Source organism: Sminthopsis crassicaudata, chromosome 3, assembly GCF_048593235.1.
Source record: "Sminthopsis crassicaudata isolate SCR6 chromosome 3, ASM4859323v1, whole genome shotgun sequence".
NCBI lineage: Eukaryota > Metazoa > Chordata > Mammalia > Dasyuromorphia > Dasyuridae > Sminthopsis > Sminthopsis crassicaudata.
In genome coordinates, this window is record NC_133619.1 from 577,660,337 (window position 1) to 577,681,320 (window position 20,984).

The window sequence follows — 20,984 nt, forward strand, 5'->3', positions numbered from 1 at the left end:
TCAGAAAGACATCTCAGATGCCTAGAGCATATGTTTTCACGTTTCTGTTAAAATTTTCCTCTTCTTTCATGAATGAGCTCAGGATCCATGTTCTTCAAGAAAACTTCCCTGATATCCTCCCAAGCCAAGCTCTAATTTTCTTAGATTGCTTACTTTAAACTTTCTTTTGACCTTATTAGATCTTACTTTATAAGTATCAGTCCACATTAAAAACTGTAAAGTGTTATAGTCCATCAAAATAAATTCTCACTGCTCCAATTGTGTTCTTTTTGTTGTCATTATTGTTCAATCATTTTCAGTCTTGCTTGACTCTTTTTGACCTCATTTGGGATTTTTTCCCAGAATGGTTTTCTATGTCTTTCTCTAACTCATTTTTCATAGGAAGAACTAAAGTAAACAGTATTAGGTGACTTGTCCAATGGCATCAAAAAATTTTATGAGGACTAGTTTTAATGATAGAATATACTAGCATGTGTGGTATGACATTAAGGTGCCAAGCAGACCCCCAATTCATCCCCTATTAGCCCCATTCCCCATCCTCTGGGAAAAGATAAATAAACCTCCATTGACAAAGTTCAATCCCTTTGAGAATGAATGTAGGCTAGGTATTTATCAAAATGCAAATTCCTTAATAAGACTAAGTTTCACGATGTTACTAATATATTATCTCATAATGTAAATTAGAGATACATAAGTGAGTCTTAATTTCATAATTAGAAAGGAAAGATACTATGAGGATATTGAATACTTGAAAAGAGAGGGGAGGGAGAAGGTCAAGGGAAATAATAGGCACTGGACAATTGAAAAAGATTGACAAACTTCCTACAATCTCAATTTTGAGAACAAATCATGCCCTCTATAACTTTACATACTTAAATAATGTTAATAAATCTTCCTTCATACTTCTCTTGTTCATGTTAAAGAATTTCAGTTGCAATTTTTTTCATAGGACATACTAAGTCTCATAATCTTAGTGGTTTTCCTATGATACAAGTTAAACACTCATTCTTTTCAATTTTTCAGATTCATTTTGAAAATTTGTTTCTCTATACAATAGTTTACAAATCATTATTTCTTTAGTTTTAATCATGGCATTACTTCTGCCCTTATAATAGTTCTTTTTGTTCTTCATACTTTAATGGAATACAATTGAAAGAGCACTCAACTTAAAAGTCAAGAGACTCAGGTTAAAATCACAGCTGCAACAATTATTAGTTCAATTGTTAAATGTGGACAAATCATTTAGACTTTCTTAGACTCTCTTGGACAGTTTTACTCTCTATAAAATGGAGGTGATAATCCTGACAGTACCTAACAAAACTATTATGAAAAAAGTACTTGGAAAGGCAAAAAACAGTTGAGAAATGTACTCTTGGTGTATTAGGTACACTCTGTTTTATAGAATCTACTTTCTCCCCCAATAGAATATTTCCACCTCAAGGCCAAGAACTATTTCATGTTTGTCTTTGCATTCTCAGAGCCTAGCATAGTGCCTGAAACTTGGTGGGCAGTTAATAAAAGATTTTTGATGAATTGTTGACTGATTTCAACATTGATCAATTGATTCATTTTATAAAAAGGAAAAACAAATTGCCCATTCTAAATGATTTTTTAAATAAATTCTCCTTTCTAAATACCATATTCTACTTAACAGAAGTTTTCCACTCAATACCTGTAGGAATTATGAATCATCTTTATGTGTTACCTAGGAAAATATGTGCTATGCAGGAAACAGGGATATACATGAATCAGTCTGTACCCTGTACCTTGGTTAGCTTCAAGCCGTGGAAATCTGGCAGAACATAACATCAGGGCCATTTCATTTGCAGCCAGGCCACCCTTTGCTTTATAAAGAACTACTCAGCTTTTACAGGCTTATAGGAAAATTTCCACTGAATGGCATTTTTAATACATTAACAAAGTTGGAATGTCTTATATTTGTATAGTCTACTGGTTTTGAAAGTACTTTTATATACATTATGTGATTTGATTTTCCCAAAAACCCTACAAGGCAAGCAAGGTAAGCATTATAATTTCCATTTTCAGATGAAAAGAGAAAGATTAAGTGACTTCTCTAATATTAAATAGCTAGTTACATGGAAAAGCAAAGTCTAGAGCCTAAATCTTCTAATTTTTAGTTTGGAGCTCTCCACAACATCTTCAGCAATTAGTGACAAAACTTTTGTTCATCAGAAATTATAAAACTGTTTAAGTGACTGCTTTGCCAAATTTCACTAAAGAAATATTCTTTATAATGCCTTAATACCAACTTATTCCTATATCTTTAGGAATTACAGTATTAAGAATATTAGTATAATTAGAGTACATACTGGAAATAAACACTAAAAAAGGTCTGTGTTGAAGATTAAAGACTAAAAGATTGCTTTATGAGCATACATAAATGTTAGAACTTTGGATTTGAGTTCTAGAAACACTTAAATTCAATTACATGTCAAATAACACAAAGATGGAATAAAAGAAAAAATAGGCATCTATGGTGAAATTAATGTTGTCCTGACCTCACTGTAACTTTCTTTTGCTATGGTTACCTAAAAGACATATGTGGAAGTTGAAAAATAGAAAAAAAAAAACATTTAAGTGCTGTCAACTAAGAATTTAATTTTTGAAACTTGTACAAATTCACAGAGCTAAATAATAATGTCTAATAATGTTAATTATATACATGTATATATGAGTTAACCAGAATATATAACTCTTAACATTTTAATACCACCTGACAAAAGCAGCAGAAATGAAACAAAATAATTTAATTCTTTTTTCTTGTTTTTAAGCTTATTTTAAGATACAATCATTCTTCATTTTTTTACAATGCATATAAAGCTCTTTACAAACTTTAAATATGAATCACAATAGTTTCTAGATGATGATGATGATATACCACTGGCAATAAATTATTTTATATGATTATCCACTGAAGTGAATATATCTAAAGCTTAATTCTTTTAATAACATAAGTTTTCTATTTAAACCACTTTAATGAAAATATTTTCAAAATTTATTTTTCTGCAATCTTAAAATATAACTAATTAATCAACTAACATTTATTAAAATTTTATATGCCTTCATAAGTATAATGATTATCATAATTCTTGCCTTCTCAATGGTCAGAGGAGGATAACAGTGTAAAAGAATATTCAAAAGTAAACATTTTTAAAATTAAAAAAAATATATCTTGGGAAATTTAGGTGATATTAAAAAAAGATCACAATTGCATTTTAAAGAATAAAATTTGCAAAGTGAAAAAATCAATTAAGTATATCTTATGCAATGGGCACTTTCCTAAACACTGGTAATACAAAGATAAAAATTAATCTTTTTGCACTCAATGAAGATTATAGTAGAAAACTACATATATATGTATATAGCATGATAATAAAAATAGATACAAAGGAAATGGAGAATCACGTTATTCAGTTCAAGAACACTAGGAAAGGCCTCATGTAGGAAAAGACTCTTTAGCTGATCTTCAAAGGAAGCTAAAGGAAGAAGGAAGCTTCTTTGAGACAGAAGTCAGGAAGGATTGTAGGTATGATATACATGCTGTAGAAAGGTACAGAAGTGGAAGAGAGAAGACTGAAGATCACCAACTGAGTCAGTTCTACTATGCATTAGCATGCATGAAAGCAAGCAATCATGTAAGAATTTTGAATTGTTTTAAATGTCAAATCTAAAAGCTTATACTCAAAAATAGTGATAATAAAGATCACCTTTGAACAGGGAAGTGATATAGTCAACTCTGTGTTTTAGGAATATCACTTTGGTGGTTGAGTGGAGAATAGATTAAAATGGGGAGAGAGAGTCAAGACAGGAAGAACTATTAGGAAGCTATTGAAAAACTCCAGGAGAGACATCATTAGAGAATAAACAAGAGTGATAGTCCAAGTGAATCAATAAAAGGGTCCATATATGAAAAAAAGCTATGAAGATAGAATTATAAAAAGATTTTTCAACTGATTGGATGAGAGAAATAAAAGAGACTAATGGTTATTATTTCAGAGTCTCCAATTCTATTAAGAATCTAAATCTTAAAGTGAAAAAGAATCTAAGGAACAAGAACTCAAATTAGGCAGAAAAAAATAAACTATATTATCATCAAACAACTCAACACTATAGAATTACTAGAGAGCACTGAAACCCGTGGTGTAGTATAAAAGGCATTGGGTATGAAGCCTGACCATTTATTTGATGGTCTTCATATGTGATCTTCTATATCCCCTCTGTGTACTGTCTACCATGCCTAGCTAGGATTGACTCCTCCTTGACTTCTGCCTCACAAAGTCCTTAGCTTCCTTCAAAATTTAGCTTCAGAACCCCATCTTACCTGAGACCTTTCTTAATCCTCTTTTATTACTAATCCATCCATTGTTGAAATTATCCTCAATTTACCTTGTAGGTATTTTTGCCACTTAAATGCAAATCATCTAATTTCTCTGTCTTCCAGGAAATACTCTAGAAATTGTAAATTCTAAATACCAATTTATATTGATAGTTTCCTCATTTAGATGATGCCTATGCCAATGAAATTACAGGTCATGTTTCTGTCAGTGAAATAGTTACTTACAAGTGTACTATTTACTTCATAGGGTTATGTAAATAAAATAAAATGTGTTTTATTTGTGGTATAATGTGGTATATGTGGTACAATTCAATTTACCAGTATTATAAAGAATTCTATTATGCTAGATAACATTTTATGATATTATATAGTTTAAATTTATATAGGATTTTAAGATAAGTCTTACATAAAATTCACCTATGTACTGCCATGGGCAATCTCAGTCAAGACCAGAAATATGACCCTACCATGCTGATACTGAAAACATCTAGAGATAAAGATAATCTCTCTACCCAAAAGGGAAATAAAGCCTTTACACATTAGCAGTTTCTAGAGGGAAGTGGGGCAAAAAATGTAGATGTGATTATAATGATGACTTAATCAAGAAAACAAAAACTAAATGACTTTGCCTGAGCAAGGACAAGTACTCTCTCTCCCTTTGCTGTCCAGGGTTCTGGATTTGACCTCCACCTCTTGGTAATTAGTCTTCAAGTTTTTCTACCCCTATTTGCTATATTGAACATAGCTCATTTTTCATTTATTTGGCAATGCTTCTTTCTTAACTCTGCAATCTACACAATTACAACTATAGCCTTCTTAATTCAAAATATTAAATAAGTAGGATTTAATGCTTTACTGAACACTTCAGGGCCATAATTTTGTAATAATCACATGTGAATATTTGAAGATCTGTTACTTTATCATGTAAGAAATTGTTGACATAAGAAATCTCTCTATTCATGTAGTTTTCAACTCATTTATATGACTTAATCAATAAGTCCTAGGAAGCTACCTCATCAACAGGTTTTTTTTTTTGTGTGTGTGTGTGTGTTTGTGTGTGTGTGTGTGTGTTTGTTTTGTTTCATTTTGTTATTTTGTTTTCTTTACATCAGAACTGTGGTTTTTATTGTGTAGGAAATTTCTTTTAAGGAACTTATCATATCAATGCTGATTAGCATCTCCTCTGCTGTAACATATTCTGAGATAATTATTTGAGTGTCATAAGAGAGTAAAGACACTAGAATCACCCAATCAGTTAGAGGTAGGATTTGAATACAGGCTAGTCTTCTATTCATGCGTCATACTATGATTTGCAATTATATGGCACTGTAATATAGAATAATCCAATAACTGGAACTGCAGAGACCATTTAGTCCAACATAGAACAGACCAAGAATCTACTCGATAGTGTCCCAAAAGGCTCTGATTAAAGACCTCCAGCAAGCCTTCCAAGTCTTAGATCATTGCAGTGAGATTTAAGATATTGAAGTAGTTCTGTCTGAAAAGAGTAACATAGTACAATATCCTAAACATTATAAAAATGAAAGAAAGTGGTTTTTCAAGGAGGAATCACATGAGACTAAAGAAATGCTGAGTGTTTGCCACATGGATTCTGAAACAATACTTTGAGAAATCCAAGTTTCTCATTTTTTTATATCCTTTCTTTATTTCCTACACTTTGACTTCCCAAAGTAAACTGTGCTTACCTGAGTATCATGCTATTTACCAAAATATTTAATAATCATCATCATTATTTTTGGTCCTGATTTAAGAGATAGCATTTTTCTACAACTCTAATCTAAGGTTTACAAAAGACTTTATACAAATTATCTAATTTTCATCCTCATAACAACCCTGAAAACCATGTATTATTATTATTACTATTTTATGGGTGAGGGAACTGAGGCAGAGTAAAGCACTTATCCAGGATCATACAGCTAGTTACAGAGATTGGATTTAAACTCAAATCTTTCTGACTCCAACAACTGTTGGATTAAACTAAGTGCCATTTAAACTGAGATAGAGTCATTTAAAAGTTGACCCAAAAACTCTGATTAAAAACAAATTTAATGCATTAGAAAAGCAACTTGTTTGATCTGATTATCATTTTTGTCTTTTAAAAATTGTCTTTAATGATCTAAGAGGAAATTCAGATGGTTAATGATGGCAAGTGATGCCAGACTATGGAAAATTCTTCCACACTAAATCAGCTGCTGCATGGGCCAAGCCTAATCTTGCTGGTAATCCTAACACTCAAATATGTAGTTTTTTGGAGCACTTTTAACACAGAACATACAGCACTGATTTCCCATGGTGACAACAGTTGAATTTTTCAACTCTACATTTTACTAAACCTAACAAATAGCGATTTTTTATATTTGGAAGCCAGTCTGGCAATATTTTCTTAGGCAGAATCAACAGTTATTCATTGGCACATCACCCAACTACTATTATTATTAAACATTTATTAAGCTCCCCGTGAGAGCTAGGTAGTATCTACTCCATGTGTTAAACAGTCTTTGCTTTATGGTGTTGATATATTATGCAGAGACTTCAAATATGCATCAAGTAGATTTTTCCTTTATATCTATGGAAATCACATACACAGAAGGAGTTTTGATATACACATTATTGGAATTTACAAAGAATAAATTGTTGAGATGTGGGAATCACTAATAAACACAGGAAGAAATGTAAATTCAAGTTGCTAAGTGCTTAAATTATTCCGATGGCAAAAAGAACATGGGCTTGCTGACAATAGTTTTGTCTTTTTTGAAACTTCTTTAGAGCTTGGCACTTGGAAAAGTATAATATTTACAAGGTATTGAAAGACAAAAATATATTATTTTTTGAGAGCATTAAAGTACTATACTTCTAGCTTGAAAAACTCTAGAGTATCTCTTTGTCTAACAGTGTTACAAAATAACTTTAAAATAAAGAGGTTGGAGCTCATTTTCAAGTAGTTATTATTTCTTTTATATTTCTGGAACTAAATTGAATCATTTCAGGTAACATGCTCTATTGGCTAATGAAAACACTAGTAGTAATGTGCATGTTTTTTTTTACATTATTTTTTTCCCCTGAGGCTGGGGTTAAGTGACTTGCCCAGGGTCACACAGCTAGGAAGTGTTAAGTGTCTGAGACCATATTTGAACTCTGGTCTTCCTGAATTCAGGGCTGGTGCTCTATCCACTGTACCACCTACCTGCCCCCCCCTTTTTTTTAACATCTTATGAAGTTGACAAGCATGTTCCCTGCATAAATACTATGAAACAAGTAAATACCTATTTACTAGGAGGTCAGTAGAAACTCATAGAAGTTAATAGACTTCTCTATAGGTAAAAGATATAGGTATAAGATATAGGATGGTAACATCCTAAACAGAAGAGCCAGAATTCAAATTCATATTATTTCATGACTTCTAGTTCTGCTCCAGTTCTAATTCTTCAACTCCAGTACTAATTCAATTTTCCTTTGTGACCCAATCAATCGACATGAATATATAAGATATGCATTATGTTAGGCACTAAAGATGTAAAGACAAGAATGCCCCAGAAACTTTGAATCCAATTCTGGCTTTCTTATATTGAAAGTATAATTCATACCTGTGACCCAATCTTGGCTTCTTCCTCTGAGAAGTTCAGTTTTGAGGAAAGTACTTGGGCCAGCCATGTCTTCATTACTTTTTAAACTCCACTCTTAACTCCCTAGTTTTATCCCAAAGAGTAGCTTCTCCTCCCCTACCACTTTTCCCTTTATGTTTCCTTGAGGGCAAAGCTGTTTTTTTTTTTCCTTCTCGTATTTATATTCTTAGAATATGCCAGTGACTGGCATATAGCAAACCTTAAAAAACCTTTTTCCTTACTTATTGACTTGACCAAAAAATGTTCTTGCATAAAGGACTTTATTGAGAGTCTATTGAAGGAAAAAACACACACAAATCTAATTGTGGGTGTGTTGAATCTATTAGTCTGACAGAATTGATTATTAAATTTTCAATGTCACTTTGGATAGTTTGATCTATTATTTTGTTGACTCTATACTTAAGAAAGTGATAGAAAAAGTCTTTGTGAAAATTAAACTTAAAAGTATGGTAGTGAGTTTTTTTGAAAGGACAAGGCAGAATAAAATTAAAATTGGTTTAAAATTGTTGATTTCATTTGTGTAAAGTCCTAAATTTGTAAGGTATTTAGAAGTATACCTCTGCCTATAAATAAATTAGAAATATATTCAAAATAAATGCAAGATAATTTTTGAAAATGAAAGATGCTGAGAATAGGATGGGGGAAAGGCAAAAAAGATTAAGGAAGAAGTTAACACTTAAACTGACCTTTGAAAAAATCCAGAAATTCTAAAAAGCAAAAGTAAGATTGAGTGGATCTAAGAAAAGTATTGCCACTTGGAACTATCATTTTTTCCATTGTTTTCTCAAATTTTGGTCACTCTGTGCATCAGTATTCTACGCTAAAAGATAAAACTGCCTTCAGTTATTGTAGAGAGAAAGTAACAGAATTGATGATGATAATAACAATAAGTCCTTCTGTGCATGTAGAACTTTAAAGTTTCTAAAGTACATTCTTCACAGTCATCCTGTGAAATAGTTAGATATATTGAAAAAATGTTTTACAAGTGGAAATAAATAAATAAGATGAGAGATCTCCTGGGATACAAAGCTTGTCTGGCTTTTAATCTTTATATAAACATGTATATTTATATGAGTCCCAGATCTTTATGTTTAACCCTAATTTCTCCAGAGCTAGTCTTAAATCACCAACGCCTTTCAAGTGTTGCATCTTGGATGCTCCAGAGGCATCTAAAACTTGTCTAAAATACAAGCCATTTTCTTTTCACCCAAACTTACCCCTCTTCCAAACATTGTTATCAATGGTCAAGAAACAACATACTCCAGTTATCCAGATTTTTATATTTGGTGCCATCCTGGATTCCTCCTTCTCTTTCATCCCATATATCTAATGAGTTGCTAGATCTTGTCTCTGCTATATTCACATCTCTCCTATGATCTCCTTTTTCCATTCATATAATTGCCATCCTAGTTTAGGCCCTAATCTTTTCACACATGGAGTACTTTAATTGTTTCTAATTTTCTCTCCTTGCTTCAAGGCACTCCTCACTGACATTCTCATTTATATAAGCTGCAAAAATAAAATAAATTTGATTAAGTCACTCCCACACTAAAAAAAACTCAAATGGCTTCCAATTGCTTACAGGAGCAATTATATTATTCTAGTATTAAAAGCTTTACATAGCCCAGCCTCTTGATCATCATATAATCTTGCCATTACCATATGTAATGATCAATATTCTTATATTTTACTCCTGTGATCTAGTCAAACTGGTTTACTCATTATTTTTACACATAGAAAACTCCATGACCTCTATCCATGCTTTAATTTGAGCTGTCCCCCATGTTTGGAATGCAGTTTCTCTCACCTCTGCCTCTTTGAATCCAACTTTTCCTTCAAGATTTCAACTCAAGTGACATCTTCTTCATATATCTTTCAACACCCCCCCACCAAATGCTAAATTTCTCCTACCCATAATCACTAGATAGATCAATAAATAGATAGATTCAAGTATGTATATATACACATATATACTCACAAAGCATATATATAAAATTATACATGTACTAAAAGTAATATATATATATATCACATATGCATATTTATTCTATATATCTTCATACAGTCTCCCTTATTAGAATTGAAGTTTCTTGAAGGCAGGTATTCAGCATAGTGCCTAGCACGTAGTAAGTACTTGATAAATGCTGTTGACTAGCTGACCACAGTTATATTTATGCAAGTAAATGTTGAATTAGACACCAAGTATCCCAATACTTCTATGAACAATTCTCTAAGATATACCATTAATAGAGAGCAGCTTAGCACACTATTCTGAGAGGTCTTCCCTTCTTTGGTCCCTGGATGCTACTAATGATGGCATGGAACCAGATGATAAACCATTCCACTCTCCTGAGAATGAGAGAGGAAAGAAAATGAAATATTGTTTTCCACCATAGTTTACCTCATAGAGTGTTTTCTTATTTCTCACAAGCTAAAGGAGGAGGTTCATAATATATTCTGTTTCTCATGATTGTTCATTTTTTCTCTTCATACAGTACAATTTCTAGTCAAGAGATAAAGGTCTTTCCTGTTTCAAAACAGCTAGACCATTGTGCTAAAATCATATTCCTGTGAGTCTGGGAACTAGTTCTAAGACCACTGACTTCCTGCTCTGCTTCCCGGCATGACTTAGAAAAATGTGTTGCCTATTTCACATTTTCTACTAGGGGAAGAAGAGTTCTGTATATGGGGAAAGTTATAAGCCTAATCTTCCCAGAAAGAGCAAAACAAAAGTATTAAGGGATAAGAGGGGCTCTGTTTTCTTCTGCTGCCATTAGGTATCAGTCGTTATATTTTAAGGGAAAGAGTTTCATTTGTACAAGCATTCATTGCAACTAATGCAAATTTTAAAATAATCAATGAATAGATGAAATTGCTTCTAGGTAAGACTTTTATCTGGGAGATGAATAGACAAGTATGTAAAGATTATCACCATGCCAATTTGAATCAGAAAGAAATTAGGTAGCTAGGTTTATTTTGTAGTTAACATGCTAGGCTTGGAGTGAGGAAGAACTGAATTTAAATCTGACTTCAGATACTCACTAGTTGTGTGACCCAGGGCAAGGCACTTTATCTCTGTTTACTTGAGTTCTCTCATTTGTAAAATGGGGATAATAATAGTACTTAAGCTTGCTGGGTATTTGTTAAGATCAAATATACTTATTATAGTGCCTATTACATAGGAAGTGCTATAAAAATATTAGCCATCATCATTATTATTGGAAATGCAAAAATGATTATGAACAGAGTCAGTTCGACTTAGTGGTAGGATTTATTTTCTCATGCTTTTTTACTTTCATGATAAACCATGAAGAGTCTGAAGACAATGATCAGATAGGTCTTCTTGGAACATAGACAACAATGATGCTGCTGTTGATAAAAACAAAAACAAAAACAAAAAAACTCCACATTTTTATAGATCTGTCTTAAGAAAGGTAATGCAAGTTGTATTATCTCTATCTTTGAAAAGAGAAAGCTAAGGACTAGTGAGATTAAGAGACTGATCTAAGATAATGGGATCATGAATACAGAGCTGGATAGATCTTTGGAACCCCATAATTAGTAGTCAATGTTGAATCTGGGATTTAAATCCAGATCTCTACTTGCAAATCCAATATCCTTTCTTCTGAAAAATATACACCTTGATTTTTGCATTTTATGCAATGTGACTATGCTCTTTCCTTCGTTTTAAAACAATATGGGGCAGATAGATAGCATAGTGGATAGAGTACCAGCACTAAAGTCAGAAAGACATGAGTTGAAATTTGACCTCAGATACTTAATACTTCCTAGCTATGTGACTCTGCGCATGTCACTTAACCCCAAGTGCCTCACAGAAAAAAAGGAAGGAAGGAAAAGTGATTTGGAAGAAGGGACTATAGAACTATGTTTCCAAATCATATGTATGTAATAGATTTCCTTTCTGATCTGTGAATTTATTTTTTTTAAATTTGGTCAAAAGCTTTTTTCTATTTGGGGGGATTTTGGGGGAGGGTTAATTATAGCTTTTTTATTTTTCAAAATTCATACATGAATAATTTTTGACAATCACCCCTACAAAACCCAATGTTCTAATTTTTCTCTCCCTTTCCCCATTGCCCAGTTGGCAAGTAATCAAATATATGTTAAACATGTGCAATTCCTCTCTATATATTTCCACAAATATTATGCTGCACAAGAAAAGTCAGATCCAAAAGGAGAAACAATGAGAAAAAAAACAAAATGCAAGCAAATAACAACAAAGAAGAGTGAAAATACTATGTTGTGGTCCACCTTCAGTTCCTACTGTTCTCTCTCTGGGTGCAAAGGGCTTTCTTCATCACAAGACGATTGGAACTGGTTTGAATCACCTCCTTGTTGGCAAGAGCAATGTCCATCAAAAGTGATCATCATATAATCTTGCCAATGCCATATGTAATGATCTGGTTCTGCTCATTTCACTTAGAATCAATTCATGTAAGTTTCTCCTAGGATGAAATCATCCTACTGATCATTTCTTATAGAACAATAATATTCCATAATATTCATATACCATAACTTGTTCATCCATTCTCCAATTTATGGGTGTCTTCTCAGTTTCCAGTTTCTTGGCCCTCCAAAAAGAGCTGCATTTTTGCACATATGGGTCCCTTTCCTTTCTCTTTGGGATATAAGCCCAGTAGAAACATTGCTGGATCAAAGGGTATTCACAGTTTGATAGCTCTTTGGGCATAGTTCCAAATTGCTCTTCAGAAGAGTTGAATCAGTTCACAACTCTACCAACAATGTATTAGTGTCCCAGTTTTCCCCACATCCTCCCCAACTTTTGTTATTATATTTTCTTGTCACTTTCTTATCATTTCCTGTCATTAACCTGAGAACTGTGTAGTGGTACCTCAGAGTTGCTTAAGTTTCATTTCTCTGATCAATAATGATTTAAGAGTACCTTTTCATATGACTAGAAATAATTTTAATTTCAACTGAAAATTGTTCATATCCTTGGACCATTTATCAATTGGAGAATGACTCAAATTTATAAGAATTCAAGTTAATTATTTCTATATTTTAGAAATTAAAGCCTTTATCAGAACTTTTGAATGTAAAAAAAAATTTTTTCCTCAGCTTATTGTTTCCAATTTTGTCTGTTTTGGTTTGTACAAAAATGTTAATCTCATTAATATAATCAAAATTATCCATTTTGCATTCAATAATGTACTCCATTTCTTCTTTGGCCATAAATCTTTTCCTTCTCCACACATCTGAAAGGTAAATGATCCGTTTTTCTTCTAATTTGCTTATAATATAACTTTTGATCTTATCTTGTTATAGGGTATTAGTTGTGGGTCAATGCCTAGTTTCTGCCATATTAATTTCCAACTTTCCCAGCATTTTTTGTCAAATAGTGAGTTCTTATCCCCAAAGCTGGAGTCTTTGTATTTGTCAAACACTAGATTGCTATAATCAGGGACTATTTTGTCCTATGAACCTAACCTACTCCACTGATCGATTACTCTATTTCTTAGCCAGTACCAAATAGTTTTGATGACCACTGCTTTATAATATAGTTTTAGGTCTGGTACTGCTAGACTACCTTCATTTGCATTTTGTTTCATTAATTCCCTTGAAATTCTTGACCTTTTGTTCTTCCAGATGAATTTTGTTATTATTTTTTCTAGTTCTATGAAGTAAGTTTTTGGGACTTTGATGGGGAAATAAGTAAATTAATTTAGGTAGTATTTAGTATGACTTCATTTGTACAGAAAACTCCTGGTGAATAAAATCTCTGCCAGTACAAATCAGCAATTGTTCTGAGTATATATTAGTGTTTAAGATAGTGAAATGTTAAGTGAGTTATCTAGGATCACACAGGTAATATTTTTCAGAACAAGAACTTAGACCCAAGTCTTTCTGATTCCAAGGTCAACTCCTTATATATTAAACCACAATGCCCCATTACATTCAATATCATGACATAGAAATTTATAAGACTATGGACTATCAGCTACCGTGTGTGTGTGTGTGTGTGTGTGTGTGTGTGTGTGTGTGTGTGTGTATAAATATATATGTAGCTAATAACTATATATAGAAACTTATTTAGGCATTTTAGAGGCAAAAACTCACTCCAAACTCTTCAAATTCCTTCCATAAAAATCTCTGGCACCCAAAAAAGATTTATCTTATTTTTTATTTTGCTTGTAGCATATGTGTGTGTGCTTATTTATATTTATGTTTAATTCTGACAGAATGCAAGCCCCTTAAGGGCAGAGAGTTTCATTTTTGTATTGTACCTCCAAAAGCCTTTGTCTTTTCAGTTCTTTGTCTACCTTCATATAGTGAACACTTAATCAATGTATGTTGATTTATTCATTATCTTCAACACTGTTATTATATACAACTTGAGATGCTTTGTTTGGCTTTTTGTATACCAGTCTCTTCATTAGCCTCATTAATGGCATGTAATAATAATTGAAAAAAACCAAAATGGTTAAGATTATGTTGTTGTATGATAAAAATGATGATCACATACAAACATATACATTGCACATATACACATATAATATATAGTATATATATATATATTATCTATCTATCTATCTATCTATCTATATATATATATATATATATATATATATATATATATCGGTTTGTGTGTGTATCTCATGACCTTTTCATCACCAACACTATATTTTATTTACTTAAATGAAATAAAACTTCATGGATGTACCCTCACAACAAATATTGTCACTCAATAGATTAAGATTTTACAGAAAAGAGACAGATAGGATGTGAAAATGACAAAGGCAATAAGTAGTACAGAAGGCTGGACTAATCAATAACTAATCCTATCCAAGCTGAATATTCACATTCAACAAAAGTAGTGGCCCCAAGGAAAAAAAGACTAACAGAATAATTACTATCAACAGATGAAAATACTTCTCTGAGGGAGGAACAGCTAACTTAAAGGGTAAATTGACAATAACAGAGAAAATAGGGGGTAAACAGCTTTCAGAGATTTGGTGTACAGCATAGCATTTGCTCATCAAGGTCAAAATACTCATAAACATCAAGACTAGTTTGATGGAAAGGAGGGAAAATTCAGAAACTACTAAATGAAAAATCAGAATTCCGCAGGTATACCAACAGGATAGTTCATCCATTTCTAAGAAGGTAGCATTCAATTCCATGAAAAGTAAAGTACAAGTGAAACTTAGAGAGGTGCAGATTCTTGATTCAGGAAGAAGGCAGATTAAATTTATTTTATGATGACAATAACAATTCAAAGTGCTTTCATGATACACTGAAGGTTATTTATGAGTCAAAGATCAATGGTACAGCTCAACTACTTAGTTCTGAATCATATTGATTAGATATACAGACATGAATCTAAAGAGATGTTTTCTCAAAAGACCATTATCAAACAATCCTGAAACCATTGACTATTTATCTCAGATTGAGGATATACAGAGCTATTGTGCTGACTTTATTGTTGTGTTCCTGTGAAATCTAGACACCATACCAGCACCATTCTAAGAAACTGAATCACTGACTGAATTGGGAAGATTATGAAGATCATCTGGCAGAATAAGGTACCAGACTTTGAAATCCTTTTTTGAAGTAAACTGCCAAGCATTCAGATTCTACTGAAGAAAAGCACAATTATAATCATTAGACTGGCCATGTTGTTCAATATCAAATGCACACTTGGACAAAAAGACTATTTTATGGAGAACTCACACAGGGCAAGTGTGTACAATATGGTCAGAAAAATTGATATAAAGGCACTTTCAAGGTCTCTCTTAAGAACTTTAGAATTGATTATATAATATGGGAGGCTCTGGCACAGGGCTGCCCAGAATGACATGCCCTCATTGAAAAAAAAAAATTGACACTGTGTGCATGAACAAAACAGAATTAAATTAGCTCAGAAGAAATGAAAGATGCACAATATTGTAGAATCCACCCCAAATGTTTATAGGGATCATTTGTGTCCAACCTGTGGCAGAGTATTTCAAGCTTGTTTTGCTCTGATGAGCAACAGTTGAATTCACTAACTTGACTCTAACATAGTGATGTCATTTTGGTGAGCATGTATGTGTGTGTGTGTGTGTGTGTGTGTGTGTGTGTGTGTGTGTGTAGCACTGTACCAAGTCTATGGCAGTTTAAAATAGTATGAAATCCTTTCTCTTTATATTTAAGTAAAGGCAAAAAAGTGACTCATAGACAGTTATCAAGTAACTAAATTGCCAAAGTCCCTTCAATGGCTTCAGGGGACAAAAGAAACACCACTTCCAACACAACTAAATCAATAGTGTAATGAGTGAAGTCAACTTAGAGACAGTAGCTCCTCCTATTGTCCCACAAGTATTAAGTGCTTTTTTGGAAATGAGATGCCTTGCTGAACTAATACAAGTGAATATGGACCTCTTAAATAATACATGGGAATAATAATACATGGTCAAAGGATATGAACAATTTTCAGATGAAGAAACTAAAACCATTTCTAATAATATGAAAAGATGCTCTAAATAACTATTGATCAGAGAAATGAGACAACTCTGAGAAATTAAGACAACTCTGTGATACCATTACACACCTTTCAGATTGGCTAAAATGACAGGAAAAGATAATATGAATGTTGGAGGAAATGTGGGGAAACTGGAACACCAATACATTGTTGGTGGAACTGTGAACAGATCCAGCCATTCTGGAGAACAGTTTGGAGCTATGCTCAAAAAGTTATCAAACTGTGCATAGCCTTTGATTCACCAGTATTTCTGCTAGGCTTGTGTCTTAAAGAGATCTTAAAGGAGAGAAAGGGACCCACATATGCAAAAATGTGTGTGGCAGACCTTTTTGTGGTAGCAAGAAACTAGAAATGAGTGTATGCCCATTAGTTGGAGAATAGATCATTAAGTTTTGGTATATGAATATTATGGAATATTATTATTCTATAATAAACTATCAGGAGAATAATTTTAAAGAGGCCTGGAGAGACTTGAACTGATGCAGTGAAATGAGTAGAACCAGGAAATCATTATTTATGGCATCATCAATATTATACAATAATCAATTCTGATGAATATGATTCTTTCCAACAATGTGATGATTGATGCCAGTTCCGATGATCTTGTGATGAAGAGAGCCATCTACACCCAAAGAGAGGACTATGGGAACTGAATGTGTATTATAACATAACATTCTCATTCTTTTTGATGTTGACTTGCATTTTGTTTTCCTACTTATTTTCTTTCCTTTTTAATCTGATTTTTCTTGTGCAATAAGAGAATTACATAAATATGTTTAAACATATTGGATTGTTTGCCCTCTAGGGTAGGTGGGGAGGGGGGAAGAAGGAGAAATCTGAAGGCTCAATGTTGAAAAATTATCCATGTAAATGTTTTGAAAATACAAAGCTTTAAAAAAATAATAATACATGGGAAATTAAAAAAAAAACCCATGTTTCACATAATGTCTGAAAATCACCTACCAAGGACATAACTTTGTCATATTACTGGAGGAGGCAACCTCAATCCAAACCTTTCCACTTGTGGGGTATCAGTGTTTAAGTATAATGGGAATTTTTTTATTAATTAAAATTATTTAAAAAGCTGTTTCATATCAAGCCCCAAGTCAAGTTCAAGTTATAACTGTCTATTTATGATCATGTTTTTTTAGAATTGTTTTAAAACAAACAGGAAAATAAATTGTCACCTAAGTTAATTGAGGTACTCTAGGTTTTTGTTCAGTGGTATGAAATGTGACTTTGGAAAACATGAGGAAACACTAAATGCTCTGGACACAGGAGACCTAAGCTCTGGGTGCAGGAGACCTAAGCTCTGGGTGCATCAGGTTTGAAGGAGGTGGGGAAAGAACTTGCCCTTAGCAGGAGGCCTTCATATCATGGGAATTATTTGGAATGCAGTAGCCTCCACCCATAGTAAAGCCTTTGGATACTTGTTATTTTGGTCAGCTTTCCCCTTGTCTAGTCCACACTCCAACTACTAAAACTAGTCTACAGAGAACAGACAGAACCCCTCTTGATTTAATTCCTTACTGAACTAAGGCTCCTTAATAAATTAGGAAAGATTTCCATTCTGTTTCAAGGCTTAGGTTACCTCTCCAATTATTCTCTTTGGTTGTTAAAGAAACAACAATGAATACAAAATCTTATCTCCAACAAGGACTTTTCTACTAAGTCCTGTTTAAGGGCACCTTCATTTGGTTGTTCAGGGTTTAAAAGGCTTTGGATTAGAATAAATTCTATAAAGTTCTAATGCATTCATTATTGTCCTTTGTGTGTGCTAAACATGGTCTATTGTTCAATTCTTAAAAACCACATTATAAAAACAGTATGGATGGGCTATCCCAAAGGCATTTGAAGTTCAGTAAAAAGTTTCCAGTAACATATTTTTCAAATGGTTTGAGTTTGACCTAAAAAGAAAAAGAAAAAAAAAAACATATATTCTGCATTCTGCCCTTTATTTTTACACCCGTTCACATGAAATTTTAATCCATGTGCTTCTGATTATATTTTTTTTCATAATAAAAAACGTTCCTTTCAAGGAGCCATTTGATAGCCAAGAAGCCCCACAGTCCTTGAAATTCACTGTTGAAGCCTTTATTTCTTTCTTTTAGCCAGGATGCAGTATTTTTGCCAAGGAACACAGAACAACAAGACTTAAAATAATTGAGTTCACATGTCCTTAATTAGTCAAAACTATATGTGTCCCAACAAGCATAGAGGGTGCTATCAGAAATAGATTAGAGATACACATAAGATTATTAAAATTTATAAGATTAGAATCCCCCAAAGAAGACAGGTAAAGAAAACTGAGAATGATCAGAAGGTTTTAGTGAATGCCAAAAGATTATTATGAACTTGAAATTCTCAGTCATGACTTTCCATATTATTTCCCATCAATTAGGTGGGAAATACCTCGCAAGATATTCCTTTCAATCTCAGAAAGATTAGAAAAATTGTGGACAGCTGCTGTAGCAAAACAATTGCTTTGACTGAGTAGACTATAAAGGTCACAGTTTTTCAATAAAAGAGATATTGGACCCTATAAAAGTAAAATCTTATTCAGAGCTTTGCAATAGGGCACTAAAATTTTGATTGTATTTAAATTGCATGTATTCCTTCAATCTTAGAAACAGATGATTTTAGCAAGAAGAATTAATTAAATTAAGAAGTTGCCAAAATGATCCTTTTCTATACTATCATGTTGTATGTTATCTCTATGCTGCTTGTGTCTCTCACCTCTTTCCTTTTCCAGGTCTCATTCATCCTTTATTTTGGAGAAGGCAACTGACATTATAGGGTGATACTTTGAGGGTATGTGAATTGAATTCAAATAAAGGAAAGTTGCACTAAGTCATCAGTCTCATTCTGTCTCTTTGTAAGTCATGGAAAACAAAAGTCAAAGTGGCTGGTGATGTCCTGAGGTGCAATGACATCTGTGATGTATGATCAGGTTCTAAGAATGATTATATTACTAGAGATACTAAGATGCACAAGCGATTATTTGTGTCTGGCTTGTAGAATCACAATTGCTTTCATTGCCATTGGAACAAATTGTTCTCAACCAGCTATTCTGCTGGGTGAAGTCTCCATATGATTGAAGGGGGCATCCCCTTAACTCTCTGACAGATTTAAGTCCTGTCAATAACTTTCAACCTGGTTTACTCCATCTGCCAAGGTGGTTTTACTGGAGTGTGGGCACCGAACATATTATAGTTTCTAGGTCCACAGGTGACAGTTGGATAAAAGGTAGATACCAAAAGTAGATAAACAATCCTATAAAAAGAGCTCAGCGAGCCCTAAAACCAAATACTAGTCCTCTCTGAATACCCACTAACTTCTCAGAAGCAACCAGAGCAATACTTCTTCTGAATTTATCTCACAAAATTTATCTGAAGTTTTCTCTTATGCTATTTACCCCGATAGTCATTCTGCCAGAGCCCAACTGATGTAAGTTAAATGAATAAAAAGCCATTTATTAATCTCTGATTATGTGTACCTTCTTCAGAATACTAAATGCTAAAAACTCAAAAACAAAGATAGGACAGACCTTGTCTTAAGTTTACACTCTAATAGATTGGTTGCCTGTTGCCCTTCCTTCTTGAAGAGGAAAAAAATGACATCACTATGTTAGGGTCAAGTTACAATCCAACTATTGCTAATCAGACAAATATGAAGTTGGAATGTTCTACCACAGGTTGGGCACAAAGAATCCATGTGAACATTGAGTGGATTCTCTAAATTTGTACACTTCACTTTTCTTTTGAGTTACTTTGATTTTGCCTTGTTCACAGGGCACAACATCTTCTTTGATGAGCTCACACTGTGCTGGAAAGTCCTTTGCCAGCATCTCCCATGTCATGCAATCAATTCCAAAGTTCTTAAGAAAGACCTTGAGAATGTCCTTGCATCACTTCTTCTGTCCATGTGCGTACTTGTGTTGTATGATTTCTCCATAAAATAATCTTTTGAGCAAGCATGCACTTGGCATTTGAGTTGTGTTCTCTGCAGTAGAGTTTAAATATTTAGCAGTTTAATTTGAGAAAGGATCTCAGTATAAAATACCTTATCCTGCCAGGTGATATTTAGAATCTTCCTAAGACTATTCAAATGAAGGCAATTCAGTTTTCTGGCATAGGACTGGTACACTGTCTAGCTTGTTGTATTCTAATAGGAAGAGATAAGATAAAGGTGTTTTGATCTAAAAAGGGAGAAGAGAAACAACCATAAGGCAATTAATTGTTACAATTGGCATCCCTCTTCCAGAAGTAATACAAGACAAGATGAACAGAGAACTGACTACTACCAAAGTACTTCAGGCAAAAAAAAATCCTCAATGTTACTAAATCCTTGTTGTTGAAGGGAAAATAGATTTAGGGAGAGTGAACAATTTATCCCCAATCCACAGCATAATTTCACATCCCTATAATTCACTTTTCCAGTAGAACTTGGTATAAATAAGCAGAGTTTGAGGCAATGAAGT

General features: G+C 33.0%; 1 pseudogene; it reads right to left on the bottom strand.

Annotated features, from left to right (window-relative positions):
* The window catches only part of LOC141562422 (sodium/potassium-transporting ATPase subunit alpha-1 pseudogene), a 52,533-nt pseudogene extending 32,182 nt beyond the window's left edge, over positions 1-20,351 (bottom strand).
* Positions 20,352-20,984: the final 633 nt, after the last annotated feature.